At 40.7% G+C, this 18,551-nt stretch overlaps 1 protein-coding gene across 1 annotated transcript in view; it reads left to right on the top strand.

Annotated features, from left to right (window-relative positions):
- LOC114054281 (zinc finger protein 704) overlaps positions 1–18,551 on the top strand; it is a 334,268-nt gene that overhangs the window by 234,735 nt on the left and 80,982 nt on the right. The gene's annotated exons all lie outside the window — the stretch shown is intronic.

Genomic DNA, 18,551 nt, shown 5'->3' with positions numbered 1-18,551 from the left:
GAATGAATTGAATTTTTATAAATCACAACATTTTAAATGCATTGGAGGATTTCTATTTAAAGAACCCCTTAGTGAATTCCTTTGAAAACCACAGATCCTTTTGCAATATGAATATATATCTCATAGTCCACCTATTTTTATGATTAGGTTTTTATATGCTACATTTTCTTGATGTTGAAATAACCTGTGTATACAGAAAAAAAATCCTTTTAATTAACCACACAATTCCAAATAAAATAATAAAATGGAAAGCAAAAAAGTCATCTTGGGTACGCATATATCTTTTGGATCATAGGAAAAATATATAAACAGACTTCAGTATCTTGTTAAATGTCTTAGAAACCTAGCTTGTAGAGGATGTCATTCACAGAATATCTTAGTAACTCAGTTGTAGAGCAATAAATATATGCTAAAATATAGTCTCTACATCCAGACATGCTCTTTGCTCCTACTTCTGCTTTGACTCACTACTGTTTCCTATGCCCTCTCCTTGTTAAATTTCTTTAAAACTCCATCCAGGTGTCACTTCTTTCATAAAGTCTTCCCTGACCTCAAGTCAGTATTGACTTTACTATCTCCCATTCCTGTAACTCTTTAAAGTTTGCAGTTCTCAGAATAACCCTGTAATGTAAGTAGTGCAAGTATTATTATGCCGATTTTAAATGAGGGAAACTGAGGCACAAATGGGGTGAAATTACATGTTTAGTTTGACCCGGCAATTTAATTAGCAGGGCTGGGATTCAAACTTGGATCAGGGTTCTTTATCCTCTGTCAGGCTGCCTTATCCGGAATCATCAAATAGCACTTTGTTTCACAATTCGTGTCCCAGGACTTCCAGTCCAAATGACTTTTCAGTCATTCAGTAAACCTTTATTAAGTACCTACTATGTGCCATACACTGTGCTAAGCTCTGGGGATACAAAAAGGGGCAAAAAACAATCCTTTCCCTCAAGGAGCTCACAATCCAATGTTGGAGACAACATACAAACAAATATATACAAAGTTAGCTATATAGGATAAATAGGAAATAATTAAGAGAGGGAAGGCACTGGAATTAAGAGGGGTTGAGGAAAGCTTCCTGTAGGAGGTAGAATTTTAGTTGGGACTTAAAGGAAGCCAGGGAGATTGGTAATTGGAACAGAGGAGGGAGAGTATTCTAAGCATGGGGAACAACAGAGAAAATGCCCAGAGCCAAGAGATGGAGTGTCTTGATGACGTGTCTTGTTCATGGAACAGCCAGGAGGCCACTGTCACTGAATTGAAGAAGACATGTTGGGAAATATAGGTAGAAGGGGCTAGGTTATGAAGGGATTTGAATGACAAACAGAGCATTTTGGTTTTGCTCCTGGAGGCAATAGGAAGCCACTTAAGTTTACTGAGTGGAGGGCTGATGACATGATCAACTTCAGTGACTGAATGGAGAATGGACTGGAATGAGGAGAGACTTGAGGTATGCAGACCCACTAGCAGGTTATTGAAGTAGTCCAGGTGTGAGGTGATAAGGGCCTGTACTAAAGGGGACAGTATTGTCAGAAGAGAGAAGCAATGTACATTTGGGAAATGTTGTGAGGGTGAAATCAACGGCTTTGGCAAAAGATTGAATATGGAGGGTGAGATACACTGAAGAATTTAGGATGACTCCTAGGTTGCAAGATTGGAGGGCAGCAGAGAGATTGGGGCAGGATAGGTAGATTTGAGAATCATCAGCATAGAGGTGGTAATTAAATCTATGGGAGCTACTGAGTTCAACAAATGAAATAATATAAAGGGAGAAGAGAACAGGACCCAGGACAGAACCCTGAGGGACACCTGTGGTTAGAGGGCATGAGCTGGAGGGATCCAGCAAAGGAGACAGAGAAAGAGTAGTCTTAATAGGGAAGAGGAAAAACAGGAGAGATAAGGGTCATGAAAACATAGAGTATCAAGAAAGAGTGATCACCAGTGTCAAAAGTTACAGAGGGGTCAAGGAGAATGAGAATTGAGAAAAGGCCATTGGATTTTGCAGCTAACATCATTAGTAACTTTGGAGAGAGCAGTTTTGGTGGAATGATAAAGTCAGAAGCCAGATTTGAAGGGGTTAAGAAGAGAGTGAGAAGAGAGAAAGTGAAGGTATCTATTGTAGAAGGTCTTTTCAAGTTTAGCTGCGAAGAGATAAAGGATGATGGTAGGCACGGAAGGATCAAGTCAGGGTTTTTAGGATAATGGAGACACGGGCATGTGTGTAGGCAGTGGGAAATGAGCCAGTAGAGAGGGAGAGATTGAAAATAATGAGAGAGTGAGAGTGACTGGGCAGTCTGCTGAAGGAGTCTGGATGAATGGGATCACTTGAACAACAGGGGCAGGAGAATATGGCAGAAGGCACCTAAGTGATAAGGGATGAAGAAAAGGGGGAAGAGGAAGTTCACAAGAAATGGCCTGCAGTTTTTAATGCAGAATATGAGGCCAGGTTCTCAGCTGAGAGAGCTGGGAGAAAGGGAGCCCCGTAAGGTTTAAAAGGGGATGAAAAAGTTTGGGAAAGCCACTGTGAAGGAAGGGATAGGAAGTTGATAAGGAAGGTGTAATAGGATTGCCTAGAAAGCAGCAAGGGTCCAGTTGGGGTTATGTAGCATAAACCTGTAGTGGACCCAGTCAGAACAGGTGCATGATTTTCTCTATCTTCATTCAGCAGCATGTGTGTAGGAATGAAGTTAATGGATTACGGGAGGGTGTCATCAGCGATATCATAAGGGGGCTGGGGATTCAAGAGAGGAGGCCAATGTAAAGTTGAATTGATTCACCAAGGAGTTAAGATGAGGAGAAGAAAATAGAATGGCTAGTGCAAGGAAGATGGCCTGGGAGAGAATTGAGGGACCAAGAGATTGGAGATCACAATGTGGATTAAGATAGGGTTACATAAAGGAAGACAGAGAAAGAGGTGAAAAGCTAATAGATTATGGTTGGATAAAAGGATTTCAGAATTCTTGAATGTGGAGGTGGTACATTTGTGGGTGGTGGTAAGATCAAGGGTATAACCATCTGTGTGTGGCTCAGGTGTGGAGGAATAGTTCATGGGAGGTGAGTAGGTTGAGGAAGTGAAAGATTAGGGTATTTGAGGGAGAGTCATGTATGTGTGTTGAAGTCCCCTAGTATAAGGACAGGAGTTGGGGTGGAGAGAAAGGTGCAAGATAGGTATTGGACTCATTCAGGAAGGCAGGAGAGAAGAAGAGTGATTGCGGGTCTATAGACAATGGGTGCCAGGATTTTGATTGAGTGGTAGATATGAATAGCATGAACCTCAAAGGAAGAGATGTTCCTGAGTGATGGAGTAAGGGGGAGAACTTGGAAGTGGCAATGAGGAACAAGGAGTCCAATTCCCCTGCCTTGAGCTGAGGAGAGTGAGTGACGGTGTAGGCAGTCCTGGAAAGGGTGGCCAGGGAGGCTGTGTCATCATGAGGAAGCCAGGTTTCAGTAAGAGAGAGTAGATACAAAGAGTAGGAGAGGAATAGATATAAGATGAAGGGAAGTTTGTTGTCTATGAAACAGGCATTCCAGAGGGGAGGGCGCAATGGAAGGGCTGGGTGGAATTAGGATAAAACTCTGGAGTGGGAGCTTTGAGGGGGATGAGAATGAGGAATTGGGTGGTAGGAAATTTGAAATGAGGTTTGGATATGTTCTACTGGAGTTCAAGAGTCACTGGGATGTGAAGGCTACAACCAGACATGAAAATGTTCATCATTGAGTTGAGGGCACCACTTCTCTACCCTCAAAGGACAGGTATAGGAGGATATGGGAGGCCTGAAGCCAAAGGGAGGGTTGCTTTCTGAGCAGGAAGCAGACCATCTAGTCCCTACACACCTACTCCAGCAAAACCTTAAAAGTTCACCCCTGACAGAATAATGATGAAGAAATCTAATAAAAAACCATAGTAAGTGACTTCTTCCATTCCAGACCTACACAGAAAGTCAGCCAAAAGTCCACAGGTAACAGGAAAGGAAGCCATCAGTAAAGCCAGCACCACTGAAGAATTACTTCACAGTATGACCAGAGATAAGTCAGATATAGGCATACCTTCAAGGTTCTGTGTCCAGTGGCAATAAGAGTAGAGGGCTCCTCTGAGAAAGCTCCAGGGTGGTCAGACAGCCCCAGAGTGGAGATCTCGGGAGCCCCAGAGAACAGTTGTGGATAGTGACCAGCTTGGTGCCACAGTGTTCAGATCAGGCCAGCTGAGTTCAGACTTTGAGGTCCCTGGCTAGAGAATCCATAGAAGACCTTGAAGATCTTACACATTCAACCTGAAAGATCTGGGGTGGGGAATCTGGGGGACCTAACTCCAGGAGGTACACAAGAATTCAAAGGAATTAAATTGAAACCAAGAAGGGCCAACGACTCCACTCAAAAGTGGGGGGTGGCGCAGTGGATACAGCACCGGCCCTGGATTCAGGAGGACCTGAGTTCAAATCCAGCCTCAGACACATAACACTTACTAGCTGTGTGTCCCTGGGCAAGTCACTTAACCCCATTGCCTAGCCAAAAAAAAAAAAGCTGAATATAGTAGTAGAGTAGGGACTGAGCCTGACCCTAGCACAAAGTCCCAATTCAGGAAGTAAAGATGGAAACAAAACAGAAAACACCAACTAGTATAAAAAAAATTGTATCAAGATCCCCCAAAAGGAGGGAGTAACTGCATAAAAACTATGAACAGACACTCATAGGAGAAAAAAAATAAGTTTCTGTAAGGTCTACATGAATACCTAGAAGAAATGAATTAATAGATTTTTAAAATGAAATAAAAGCTATGGAAGAAAAATTAGAAAGAAAATCTAAAAGAGAAAAGCGTTCCCAAGAAAACAACTCCTTGAAGGCTAGAATAGAATAGAATAGAAATTCATGAGTTGAAACCCCTCCAAATACCTGTAAAAAATGGCTCTAAACAAATTCTAGAGCAGCAGAACCCACCAAAAGACAGAGTGAAACAAATTTCCAGCTCAAGACAACCTGGATGGTTGATTGGAAAGGTATATCTCGCCAGGAGGAGAGAGGAGCACAGTTTGGTGTGGGTGTGCAGGCCTCAGAAGACTGAATCACAGGCTGTTGTGGTGATTTCCAGACTTCAACCACTTTTCAACCTATGAACGCCAAAGACAGCTTAGAAGATCAGTAGGAAAAGTCTGTGTCTTTGGTGAGAGAGAAGCATGGGGTCCCAGCCCCATTCCCTGAGCTGTCTCCAGAACTTCTGGCCCACAGACTGAGGGAGAATTGGGTGGCTGATCAGAGAACGATTGCAGGGATCACTTTGCTAGTGCAGGATTCTCTTGCTTTGCCCGTACTTGGATCTGGGTCATAGTTCTGGGTGGCAGTCCTGGCTCAAGGAGGAGAACTGGCGTGGTGGAGCTTGTAGTGACTGTAGAGAGAGAATCCTGTTCACAGTTCCAAGACAGAAAAGAGTGCTTGTGATCACTCATAGACAAGACCCCAGGCCAAGAAAGGAGTAAACACCTCACCCTTGATCATAGCACCTTGGAAGAACTGAAAATTTACAGGTCCCTAGAAGTATCTCTGAAAACAACTGCACAAAACCCCGAAAGCTTGGGACAGTACATTTTCCACACTGGAAGCAGACCCCTCCCTACCTTAACAAAGAGTTTAAAACTCAAGTGATTGGCTGGGATCATAACCAAACAGTGCAAAAAGAATCAGACCATAGAATCTTTCTTTGGTAACAAAGAAGATCAAAACATACAACCAGAAGAAGACAACATAGTCAAAGCTCCTATATCCAAAGCCTCCAAGAAAAATATGAATCAGTCCCAGGCCATGAAAGAGCTCAAAAAGGAGTTTGAGAAGCAAGTAAGAGAAGTAGAGGAAAAACTGAGAGTGATGCAAGAAAATCATGAAAAACAAGTCAACAGCTTGCTAAAGGAGACCCAAAAAAAAGAAATCATTGAGCCCCCCAAGGCAGCAAGAAATATTAGAACAAAATAAAAAGATTGAAGGAATAGAAGGAAACAATAAATTCTCAACAATAAATTATCTAGAAGGAGGGCCAGAGAGAGAGAATTTAAGAATCATTGGACTCCTAAAAACTATGATTAATTTTTTAAAAGTATAGATACTATATTCTAAGAAATCATGAAAATTGCTAAGATCCATTAGACAGCAAAGTGAAGATAGAAAGAGTCCACTATTCACCACCTGAAACTCCAAAAGGGAAAGTTCCAGAAATGTCATAGCCAAAATCCAAAGCTCCCACATCAAAGAAAAAAAATTGCTGTAAGCATCCTGAAAGAAGCAATTCAAATATCAAGGAACTACAGTCAAGCTCAGGTAGGAACCAGAGATTTCTGATATTATTGAGACATCTTGGAACAACTTTCCTAAAGGCAAAAGAGAGAGCCTTACGACCAAAAATAACATACTCTGCCAACTTGAGTACAGTCCTACAGGAAGGAAAAAAAAGGATCTTAAATCTAATAGAGGGCTTTGAAGACTTGCTGTTGAAAATATGAGAGATGAGCAGAAACTTTTGAAGTACAAATAAAAAAGAAACCTAAAAAAGTTAAATTTATTTCAATAATTGTAAGGATCTGTATGATGATATAGTGCTCACATTCGAATAGAAAAAATAAGTCTTTTCAGAACCTTAATGTGTTCAAAGGATGTTGAGGAAGTTAAATAAGTAAAGGAGAGTTTCGGGGCATCGAGGGGGATGTATTGTTTCTGTTCTGAGTATCTGAAGACAAGAAAAAAAAGGAGGGTAAAAAGAATACACTCTAGTATATAGGAAAGAAGGAAGGAAGAAGAGGGTAGAACTCTGTTTTATACTTGGGATATGTAACAAGAAGAATATACAAACATAGAGGGATGGGTGAGAGGAATGGGTATCAGGAGTCTTCTCATCCTACCTCAGCCCCCTCCTCTTAGTGGTGAGTTTCTCCCAGGAACTTTGAGGAAAAAACCTAAGCCCACCATGCTCACTCCTCTGTGGGCTCCTCTCCTGACTCTCTGGACTACTGCCCCTTGTCCCACTCCAGCCCTCTCCTTCCCCCATTAAAATGTAAGGTCCTTGAGGACAGGGACTATCTTTTTGCTCTTATTTGTATTTCCAGTTTTTAGTACAGTGCCTGGCATATAGTAAGTTTAATAAATGTTTCATCTATTTATCCTAGACCTGCCTTCCTCCTCAACCCCCACAGAAAAGTCCAGGTTTCTCCCTCTCCTGGCAAAATTGTGCCCATACCACATCTCTCCCAACTGTTTTTGCCCCTTTGGGAAAAAAACACAGTCAAAGAAGACTGGTCACTGCTTCCTTTCTCCGTATTTTCTGTCTGTCATGCAGGTTCTTTCCCTTCATAATGATGTTGCTGTTTGCAGCTAAGGGAAGAAGCAGAAGGCCAAAATACAATGTTCTCTAATCTTTTAAAAGTGTCAGGGTGAGGGAGGGGAAGCAGCTCATCTTTCTGGCATTGGCAAACTATGAATTCTCACATCAGTGTACCATTGGGTTTCCTTTTCGTCTCTTTGTTGTCTTCCTTAAATGATCTGTTATCACTTTGAAACCTGACTGGCAGGTCTTCACATTATCTAGGCTGAAACAAAAATTGCTATTGTTAAAATGGAAGTGACCATGGGTTCAATAGCATGTAATTACGTCTTAAGATGTGTGGGGTGACCAGTGTTTGGCTGCAGGGAGAGATGCAATCTTAATAACTTTCTTCTTTAGTCTATGTGTGAACTTGTATCAGACAGATTATTGACCTGTAGGCTTTCTGAATTACACTGCCTCCATAAAATCCATTAGCTTAGGACCTTTTGTAACTATCCAGCTACTTACTACACTTTATACATAATAAGCACCCAGTGAATGTGACACTACCACCACCTCCACCATCACCACCACCACCACCACCACCACCAGTAGGCAGCTAGCCAGGCCAAATTATGGCCCAGCCAGAATGACATCTGATACATTCTGAGAGCAATCAGGATATTTTGCCAGCCCTGTCTCTGCTGTTGCCAAGCAGCTAGCTCTCAGACTCTCAGCAGGAGGGACACGAAAGTCTTTGTCACACCTGACAGCATTGTCAGACAGACAGACACAGTGAGAGAGACAGAGAAAGAGCATGCTACTGAGCTGAGACCCATCACCCCTATACAGACAGGAGGAGAGAAAACTATCAGCTCCTTTGGACATTCTTCTCCTAATAGGCTTCATGAATACAATCTGATTTCATTTTTGTTTTGGGGGCTTTTAAAAAATTTTCACAATACTCAAGTCACAGCCCAGCAGAGGGCAGTAGTTTACACACATAAATTTGGTCTTACACAGTTAACAGAATGAGTCAAACAGATTAAAGATGGGCTCCGGTGGTTTCCGAGGGAAAAAAATATGGATTGTAGTCAGGAGCTTGAAGCTACAAGAATGACTGGAAATAAGCACTGCCTTCCTCCGAAAGGCACTTTTCAGTCAGCCTGTGTGGATGTGGCCCACCAGTCACACAGCAGTGTCATTGTTGCTGAAATTCTAATGCATGGCCGATACATCTGTGAGCCTTTATGAATGTGGCGGGGGGGGGGGGGGGGGATCAAAAGCAAGGATTAACCCTGGGTTAAAATTTGATTCTCTTAAATAAGTCAAAATTTTAATGTATCTCCTTTTGGAAGGAGTGCCTGTTATTCCTTTAGTGTGTCAAATTGAGTGGTGTCACACAGAACGGGGGCCAACAAACCATCTACAAGGATCTCTGCTGCTGTATGTTGACTTCAAAAACCACATATTAACATTATCTATGTCTATTGTATTTTTATTTATTTTGTTAAATATTTCCCAGTTACATTTTAATCTGGTTCAGCAGCACTCAGGAGTGTTACACCACATGGACAGCTCCAGTTTTTGATGTCTCTGGTGCAGTTAACTCCCAACATGGAAACTCCCTCTAATATCTCTATTGCTAACTTAGAGAGTAGTTGTCTGGGGCACTGAGAAATAGTCACAGAGCTAGCACGTGTCATAGACAGGCCTTGAACCCAGATCTTATTGGTCCCAAGGCTAATCTGCCATTCCCCTACACTAAGCCTGCCTTGCATCTCCAAGTAAAAATGTTGTATCTGTTCTATTTTATTAATTAGTGGATGTTCTATTAGATTTTCCCTCAAAGACTTGTAGAAATGGCCAGTTCCAAGATATGAGATGGCAGTGAATAGTTGAAATAAAAAATAACTATGGGGACTGTGTCTCCTACTTTCTTTTTAATGCTCTTATGCCACTTGAAATTTTTACTTTGTTGGGGGCAATTTGGAGAAGAAAAATAAATATAGAAACCATATAATTCAGAGAATACAATCCAGGCCAAGACTGATACTGAGAGTGGTTTGGATCAAAGTTGATGCCAGAGCTAAAAGAAAAGTTAAGACCAAGACGTATACAAGCCGTTAGTCTTCTTTTGTTGCTTGTATTCTGTGTCATATACTGTCATCTGATATTTAAGAGTTTTGAACTTGGAGTAAGAAAACTAGAGTTCAAGGCCTGACTACCACTTAGTAACTCTGTGAGCTTGGGCAAGCCACCCTCTGACCCTCAGCTTGTTCACCTATAAAATGAGGATAAATAATGCTACCTACAGCTCAGAGGGTTGTGGAAAGGAAAAGGCTTGTAAAACTCTAAGATAGTGTGTTTATAGTAAACTGTTATTATTTTGTGTCCATTTAGGTAAACAAGAGCTCATAACCAGTTTGTTTACAAGGTAATGAATTGTTTCAGCCATAGCAATTCCCATCTGCTCAGGCACGAATTGTAATCTCAGTGGTGGAAAGAAGACCCACTTGGACAAAATCACTGATTCTTGGGGTATTGAGGTATTAGGTACAGATACCAAGTAAGCCTCATAAATAGAACTGTTCTGAGACGGTTTCTGAATGTACCTTTTCCCTCAGGATCATAGGATCCCAGATTTAGTGTGAAAGGGACTTTGAAGGTTCTATTGTCCAGCCCTCTCATTTTACAGAGAAGTTCGGTGACCTTGATCACACAGGGAATAAATTGCAGGTTAGATTGGGACCCAAGTTGTCTGATTCCACAGCCAACATTTTTTCCACTGTACAACGGTACCTCCTTTTATTGTGACATCTACCGATGGTGAAGGTACATACTGTCATAAGAGCTAAAATAACTATTCAACATTTGATGAACCCCCACATTGGCTTCATTAGAGCAATCCCAGGACCACCATGAAAAAATAGCAGCACTGCTTTGATCCATAAGTCATCTAGAGAAGGTGAGAAATAGCATTGTAATTAGCTTCAAATCACACCTCCAGTGCTTAGTTAGTTGGCTATTGGAAAGTAATTTAGTTCCTCTGAGCCTCAGGTTAATCATATAAAAAACTAGGATAATAGTAAGTGCAGTATTTGCTTTATAGGATTGTGGGGAAGGTCAAAGAAATAATGAATATATAATACTTTGCAAAATTCAGAGAGCAGTGGCTAGAGCTCTGGGCCTGGAATGAGGAATACCCAAGTTCAAATCTAGACTCATACATTTGGTCCCTGAGCAAGTCACTTAACCTCTGTTTGCTTCAATTTTCTTAACTGTGAAATGAGGGTAATAATAATAACACCTACCTTCCAGGGTTGTTGTAAGGATCAAATAAGATAATATTTATGAAGTACTTAATATAGTGCCTGACACATAGTAGGCTGTGCTTAACTATTATTAACATATGTTTGTTTATTGTTTTTTCCCTCTGCTCTACTCCCTGTCCTCCATCTTTCCACCCCCTTCTGAGATAGGCATGTTCTGAAGGACTTTCAGCTTGGAACTCCCTGCCTTCCTCTTTCCCTAGGTCCTGGTTAGGGAGTACATCACATGTGGCCCACTATATCAGGCAAGCTGCTTCAGCCATGCCTCACTTTACTTTCCCACATCTTCTCGTTAGCAGCCTTACCTCTGGATGACCTCCCATTTTTTCGCCTACCCTACACTTCCAGTTATGGAACCATGATCAAATCAATACTTCTATCTACTTTTCCAAACCCTACTCACTATCCCTGTGACTTTTCAAACCAAAACGTTGGCCATCACTCCTCTATAGGTGTTGTCTCTTCAATTAGTCTCTAAGCTTCTTGACGGTCAGGACTATTTTTACCTTATTTTTGTATTTCCAATGTTTGGCACTTAGTAAGTGCTGATGCTTTTTCATCCATTCATTCATGCATGTCAACTGTTACTATGAATTATTTAGAGATTAGAGTGGAATGTCAAAAGAATACCCTAGAGGTGCCAAATTCCCCTGCTTGGGAAAGTACAAAGTTCAAAAGACTGTTCCTAAATCTGAGATATTATCTTCTCTCCTCCTACTCCTCAAACAGTCTGTTTCCTACTTCCTAGAGAGAATAATATCCCACCCTCCTTAGGTGAGTCTGGAGGTTTGGAAATGGTGGTGATCTTTGAAGAACAAGAAGGCTTGCAAAAAAGCCAGTGGAAGAGAGACATCAGATTCTTGACAAAGATGATAAGACCTTTTTCGCTCAGCTGAGCGAAGTATATTACTGGAATCAATTAGAAATGCATGGAATTCCAACATGAAAGCTTTGGTAATGGTCAGCCCCCATATTTGGGAGACCTTTGTAATTTTTCCTTTTTTTAAAAAAATCAGGTCAACAAATGTCAAAGAAAATATCTTTTAAAATAGTTTAAACATTTACAGTAATATGAAAAAGAATCTTCTTTCAAATGTTTGTTAACCAAAAACAATATCACAAGTCCAGGAGACATCGCATTGCATCTAGATTTATTATAAAAGAAATGAGCAGGCATGCGGAACCCAAAGCAGTATGGCAACTCCAAAGACTAGTTCAGGGGTCCCCTTAACATTCCTAATAGTTATTTTAGATTTTTTTAATTGTTAAAGAAAGGAATATGGAACAATAAAAACCATTAGAAGACATGTTCCTAAATGATTACCCCCTTTATCCCATATGCCTAATGGATTTCAACATTCAAAAATTTGCTATAAAAATTAAGACTAGTAAGTGCTGAATTATTGCTTTTTCATCCATTCATTCGTACATGTCAGCTATTACTATGAATTTGGTTGCACATAAGCCATATAAGCATATAAGCACATAAGCATATGTATATAGATAGATAGATAGATAGATAGATATGTTTGGCAAGGCAGTTGGGGTTAAGTGACTTGCCCAGAGTCACACAGCTAGTAAGTGTTACATGTCTGAGGTCTCATTTGAACTCAGGTCTTCCTGACTCCCGGGACGATGCTCTATCCACTGTGCCACCTAGCAGCCCCATGTGGATTATATTTTGATCAGAGAGCACCATCATGGATCCTGAGTTTGGGGCAGGTAAACTTCAGTTCAGCTGTATGTACATAGTGAATTAAACCTTACTTTTCCCCAGTCTCCATTCCACCTATCTTGGCTCTTATGCAAATGCAAGATATGTTTGCACACATAAACAGTAATATGTGAAATATATACAAAAATATTTTATTTTGGTTTCATACTCTTATCCATAGAGATAAAGAGAAATGGTAAAGTGATTCTATTTCATTATCCATATAATTAAAGCCAAAAAGTAGGGGCAGGTATTTGCTCTAAATGTAAATTCCTTGAAGGCAGGAATTGCTTCCATTTTATCTTCGTATACCCAAAGCCTATTAGAGTGCCTCGCACATAATAGGTGGTAGTTGTTTTAATGTTTATTGAATTGAAGAGAATTGCCCAGGACTGCTATTCTTTCATTCATTCATTTATCATACATCTATTAAGCATATATATACTAGACTCTGTAGATTAAAAAAGAAAAGAAACTTGCAATAAGCCCACTGAGTCAATCAATGATCACTTTATTTTTTCTTCATGGCCTAGCCCCGCCCACAATTCCACCCCAACACTTAAATGGCAGAGAATAAATCGTATGAGTCATTATTATCATTTTTACATGTATTATAGAATACCTTTCAAAAGGGCATTAAGCTTTGATGCTGAATCAAATTTAATAGTTATTGAATAAAGTGTTCTACACTTAGAACCTGAACTATCTAATATTCGAAGGTTAAAGATTAATATTCTGACCAGGTAGAATATTTTTCTTTGAAACCTGTCCTATTTTCAGTTTTCAGACATAAGCCCCTCCTTTTTGTAGTTTATCATAAGCTTTGATACTGATTGAACGTGGTCTAGACAGATAGCAAAAGACTTTTCAGTAGTTGCTAAGGAACTGGATTAGTTGCTAATCTAGGGAATGTATTATTCATTTTAGTTTCCATTTATTCCTTCAGCACTTTAATTGCAGATAAATGTCTTTTAGAGCTCTCCTGAGTTCAAAACATTTCTTCACTTAGTTGGGTAGTAGAAATGATATAAGGCTCTGTTTATATTTGCTACGCTAGCACTCCAACAGCATTCAGAGGTGACATGGCTCTGTTGAAAGTAGAAGCATCTGGCCACCCAGAGGGAACCACAGACATTGATAAACTTTGCAAGCAGCAGCTGACTACTCACCCAGAGTTTAGTCATTCAATCATTGTTGCCTTGCTTTTTAACACCAGCATCTCAAATCACCTCTTTATGTGTCATATGGTACAATTCTGGTAACCTGCTTCTAAATTTAGATAGTTTAGAGAATTATTTGCTTGGATAAATGGTACAATTTTAGCACTACAGTTATGCTAACTTAAAGAAATTGCATTAGGAAAATCTAAACATAAAAATGGATGGTTAAGGAGATGATTATTTCATATTGTGATAAGATCCTTACTTTAAAAATGCATTCACTGCAAACTTCCAATAATGATGATGATGATGATGATGATGATGATGATAAGTAGACTTACATAGTACTTTAAAATTTTCAAAATGCTTTAATATACTTTAGAATAAGATTTTTTTTGCAAAATTTTCAGGAATGTATGCTTGTCACATATAAAGCATACTATCACATTAAAAAAAATTTTTTTTTAACTTTCCCCATGAAATTCTTACTTAGAAGTATTATCTGGTTTTAAGAGAGGTAACTGGAATGTTGTAGATAGAAGACTGGCTTTGGTGCCAGAAAGACCTTACACATAGATAAGTGACCCTGGGCAAATCACAACAACTCTCAGTGCTCTTGCCAACTTTCCAAGATGATTAAGTTGCAGAGAAGTTGCCAACATATTAGTAGCGTGAATTTCCTCATCTGAAGTTCCTCATGACAATGAAAAAGCAGGTCTGAGCCCTATTCCTTTTCTATCCCCTGTGCCTCACATCACCCTTGTCACTTTTACATCCTGTCTTCTTCTCCTTAAAATGATATAGTCTATGAAATGCCAGTATTTGCTGTGGATACAATATTTGCATCCATGAAGTTTTATCATGTTTAGGTAAACAGAAGACAGTGGTGGTGATGAGGTCATGAAATGCACAGATCTTTAGCAGTAAGTGACCATTGCTATTTCTGTTTCTGACTATTCTTCCCAAGGACTTCCTGCCATGTCTGATAGTCTGTGCTCCCTCTGACGTTAAAGTCACCCAGTATTACAAACTTGTCCTCCTTTGGCACATTGATGATCAGGGTCTCCAAGTCTTTATAAAATTTTTCTTTGGCCTCATCAAGGTTCATCACGGTAAGAGCATACACACTGATGATGGTGGCATGGCACTTTCCTACAAGTGGCAATCGCATTGTCATGTGCTTGTCATTTACTCCTTTTGGGAGGCATACAAACTTGTTGACTAGAATAGTTTTCATTGCAAAACCAATGCCAGCTTCATGGCACTCCCCATAACTGTAGCCACTCCAGCAAAACATGTATTCACCTCTTACTTTGGTAAGCAGACCTTCATTTGCCAGCCTTGTTTCACTCATGGCTACTATTTGGATGTGATACCTGCTGAGTTCTCTCACAACAAGAGCTGTTCATCTTTCAGGTTTACAGGATTTTTGTGTTGTCCATAAGCACACATTCCATGTACCAATGGTGAGTGGAATCATCTTCAAAAAAGTTGTTGTCCATTTCTTTTTTGTGTTTTGACCACAGGTTGGGATTCCTACCTGCCATAGTAAACAGGCCAGGGTTAGGTTAGGTGAAGCAATTTGTGGGGTACCTTTTCTAGCCCCTTCTTCATGCCGGGGGGTGAGCAATGCAGTCCTTAGAAAAGGCTATTCAGATGACCAGAGGGTTGCCAAATCCCACTGCTACTTCAGTCCAGTGAGAAGACAACCCTATGGCCTGGGCCTCCTGTGTGCAGGGTTGTGACTACAACTCCCAGTGTATGCACACCTACTGCTTCCTCACTTGTCTGTTGCCACAGGACTTTGAGGAATGTAAAAATGGTAAAATGATATGGGTGATGTCTTTTGACTGACCCATAAATTGGATTTAAGTGAGGCAGTGTTTCGAAACTCTGTCTTCCAGAGTCATCTAAATCCAGTGGCAGGACAAAAGTCAGGAGGACTGGCAGTGGCCTGGGATGCAGTGGATGACTTTGTTTTTGATGTCTTACCAAGCTCTAAGCACTTCATAGCACCTGCTTCAGCAGCCTTCATGGGCATTGGAAAAAATTTGTTCTCATCTGCTCCTTCCACTGGGGGAAGTCTCCCCGTGATTGGGATAGACATCTTCCCAATTCAGTGATGAGTTTAAGGTTTCTTGGTTACCCTAAACCTGGTTTAGCCCATCTGCTGAAGCAATTTACTGGGGTGTGGCCACTGTACATGTTATAGCTTCCTGGAGCCACAGGTGAGAGTTGGGTGAGTCAGGTAGACACCAAAGGTGGAAAGCCCCGAAAACGGCTCAGCAGCCATCACACCAGAGGTCCTAGTCTTCCCTGGACACCTATACACCCCACATATAACATACATGTGTGACAGCTCCTGGTGCCATCGAGCCTGGAAGACCTTTCCGTCTTTGTAGAATCTTCAGCCATTCTCCTCTTGAGTGCGGTTTCTCGGCTGGTCAGATTGCTACCTGGGTTCCCAGTGTCTGCTGCTGGGAATCACATTCCTTGAAGTTGTTACCTCCCTCAGAAGAGTGTCTGTATCCATATCTGGAGTGCGTTATCTTTTCTCTCTGCTAGATGCAATGTCTCCTACCAGTCAAGTAATTCCCCTTGAAAACTACATGGTCAGTGAAGGGGTGAGAGTAAGGGAGAGAAACAAATTCTCTTTCCCCCTCCCCAAAGAAGTCCCTTCTGTAGGCAACCCCCAATTTTTAACCCTTCCTACACCAGAACTCAAACTGTTTAAATTCACCCAGGGCCCAGCTTTTTAAAGCCCTCAGATATGTGCCTAATTTGTTTGCCCAGCCAATTGCTGATCTCTTCTTGCTTCAATCAGAGAAGTATTTGTAGCTCATGAAGGGACCAGTTCATTGAGGCATCTCAACAGTTAGTTAATCCCCCATTAGCACCTTGTGCCTGGGCCTTTTGTGACAACATCATTTGAGTAGGGGTGGGACAGAATCACATTCCCCATCTGTTACATTGTCTTTGAAATTATGGTGGCAAAACAGGTGTGGAGTATTGCATATGCTGTGAGAAATGGTCACTATACTGGTTGTTTTTACTTATATGGCTATGGGAAAAGACTCATGTATCAAGAAAGGACTGATGTAAAAACAAGTTAAATTTAAATTATATTTAGCATTTATATAGCTTTAAAGTTGCAAAGTGATTTTACATAATGTTTTCTCACTTGATCCTCAAAATAACCGTATGGGGAAGGTGCTATTATTATCCCTAATTTATGGAAGAAGAAACTGAGTCTGTCAGAGGTTAAGTGATTTGCCTAGGGTTAGATAACTAACTGCCTTAATAATGTAAATAGATTAATTAGTTATAGCATCAAGGGTAATAGCAGAAAAACCCTTTATAGAAATCTAACTCCTACTGAATTATAAGAAACAATCACATAAACAGGTAGCAAAATTATGTCTAATATATGTCCTATAAAATCTATTTAAAATTTTGAAACAAATCTGGACTCCAATATAAACTAGAAAAGTTAGTAAGGACAAGTGAAGTTTTCTCATAATATTCGGAAATCAAGGTTTATAACTGACCTGGAGTAGATCTCAGGTTTTCACAGAGTCGCTAAGTATGTGTTACTATTGCAAACATCTGAGCTGCTGTTGTTATTGTTTAGCCTAAAACAGTGTACTTTACAAAGTAAACTAATACTGTTTAAAAAAAAAAAGGTTCTTTTTGCCCCCTAATGATGATGATCATATTCTTTACAATAGAATTAAAGGGCTAGAACTCGAGAACCATAGAGGAAAATATCAGATTCATCTTCCTTTGTGAATCTGAGGTGTGACCACTCGTGTGACACAGTCCTTTTCATCCTGTGGGATTCTTTTCCATAACTTAGTGTAAAGCCTCCATGGAGAATCTGCAGGCCCAAATGTGCTGGGGACCTTCTTTGCAATCTTCCAGTATCTTGTGGATACTGTTGCAGCACTTGGGCTTTCCATGTATTATCCTTCCCTCTCTGTTTTGTTTGGTGTTTTGTCGGGAGACTGGGTCTCCCCACCCTGCTCAGGCGGGAAGTAGATCTCATGGGTCTGATCCCACTGTTGAGCGTACGGGAAGCTTTCACCTGCTCAGCTTCTGACCTAGCTTAGTTCACCCCCATCATTGGCAACCTGGTAACTGTCGCTCCCATGGGCTCACCATATTGGTGCCAGACATAGTGCAGTCACCCAGTTAGCTTTGGTCCTACCATAGCTCAGTACTCCCAAGCTCAGTGATCAAGCTTCAGCCTCCCCAGTAGCAAGAATCAGAGGTGTGCACCACCATACCTGTCCCCTTCGTTTTTGATGTTTAATCACCTCTTTCTCCTTTTCTGGTTCATTTCTTCGTAATATAAACTCTTGGGGGCAGGGACTGTCTTGCTTTTGTATTTTTCCATCCAGTCCCTCACACAGAATAAATGCTTAATAAAGGATATTCACTCAGAGAAAAGAGAAGAGGGCCCAGGACAGACCTTTATGATAAAGCCACAGTTAGGGGCTGGGATATGAATCATGATATAATGAAGGAGTCCAAAAGGAAATGACCAGATAGATAGGAGAATTGAGAGAGCAGCACCACCGTGAAAACCCAGATAAGAGAGAATTATCCACAGCATAAGGTGATTGATGATGTCATAGGACCCTCTGCATTGTCTTTTTGTTGACTCACACATTGATTCTTTGGAAACTCTGGTTTCCCATTCCTTGAAGCCACACAGCATCACTGGAAGAATATTTTTTTAATAATGGGCCACTGTCTGAGGGAGAATGGTGGTAAAGTAGCAAACAAATCTGGGACTTCGTGTGAATTTATTTATACCCCAGAACTGCTTCCAAATAGGTGTAGAACTTCCGTAGCATCCACGGCCAAAGTCTGGAGACCACATAGGGTAGCATCCTTTCCTACCTTCACTCCTATCACCAGTAACCAGCATAAGTCTTCAGGTTTTTAAAATGCCCACTAAAAGCTACTATGATATGTTTAGTATAGGGCCATTTGGGCCTGAAGGAACTTAGGTAGTTTTCAGAGGGTTAAGTGCACTCGAAAAAATCTGGCATGATCAG

Source organism: Vombatus ursinus, unplaced genomic scaffold, assembly GCF_900497805.2.
Source record: "Vombatus ursinus unplaced genomic scaffold, bare-nosed wombat genome assembly UNPS02014812.1, whole genome shotgun sequence".
Classification (NCBI taxonomy): Eukaryota; Metazoa; Chordata; class Mammalia; order Diprotodontia; family Vombatidae; genus Vombatus; species Vombatus ursinus.
This window is presented reverse-complemented; position numbering and strand designations above follow the sequence as displayed.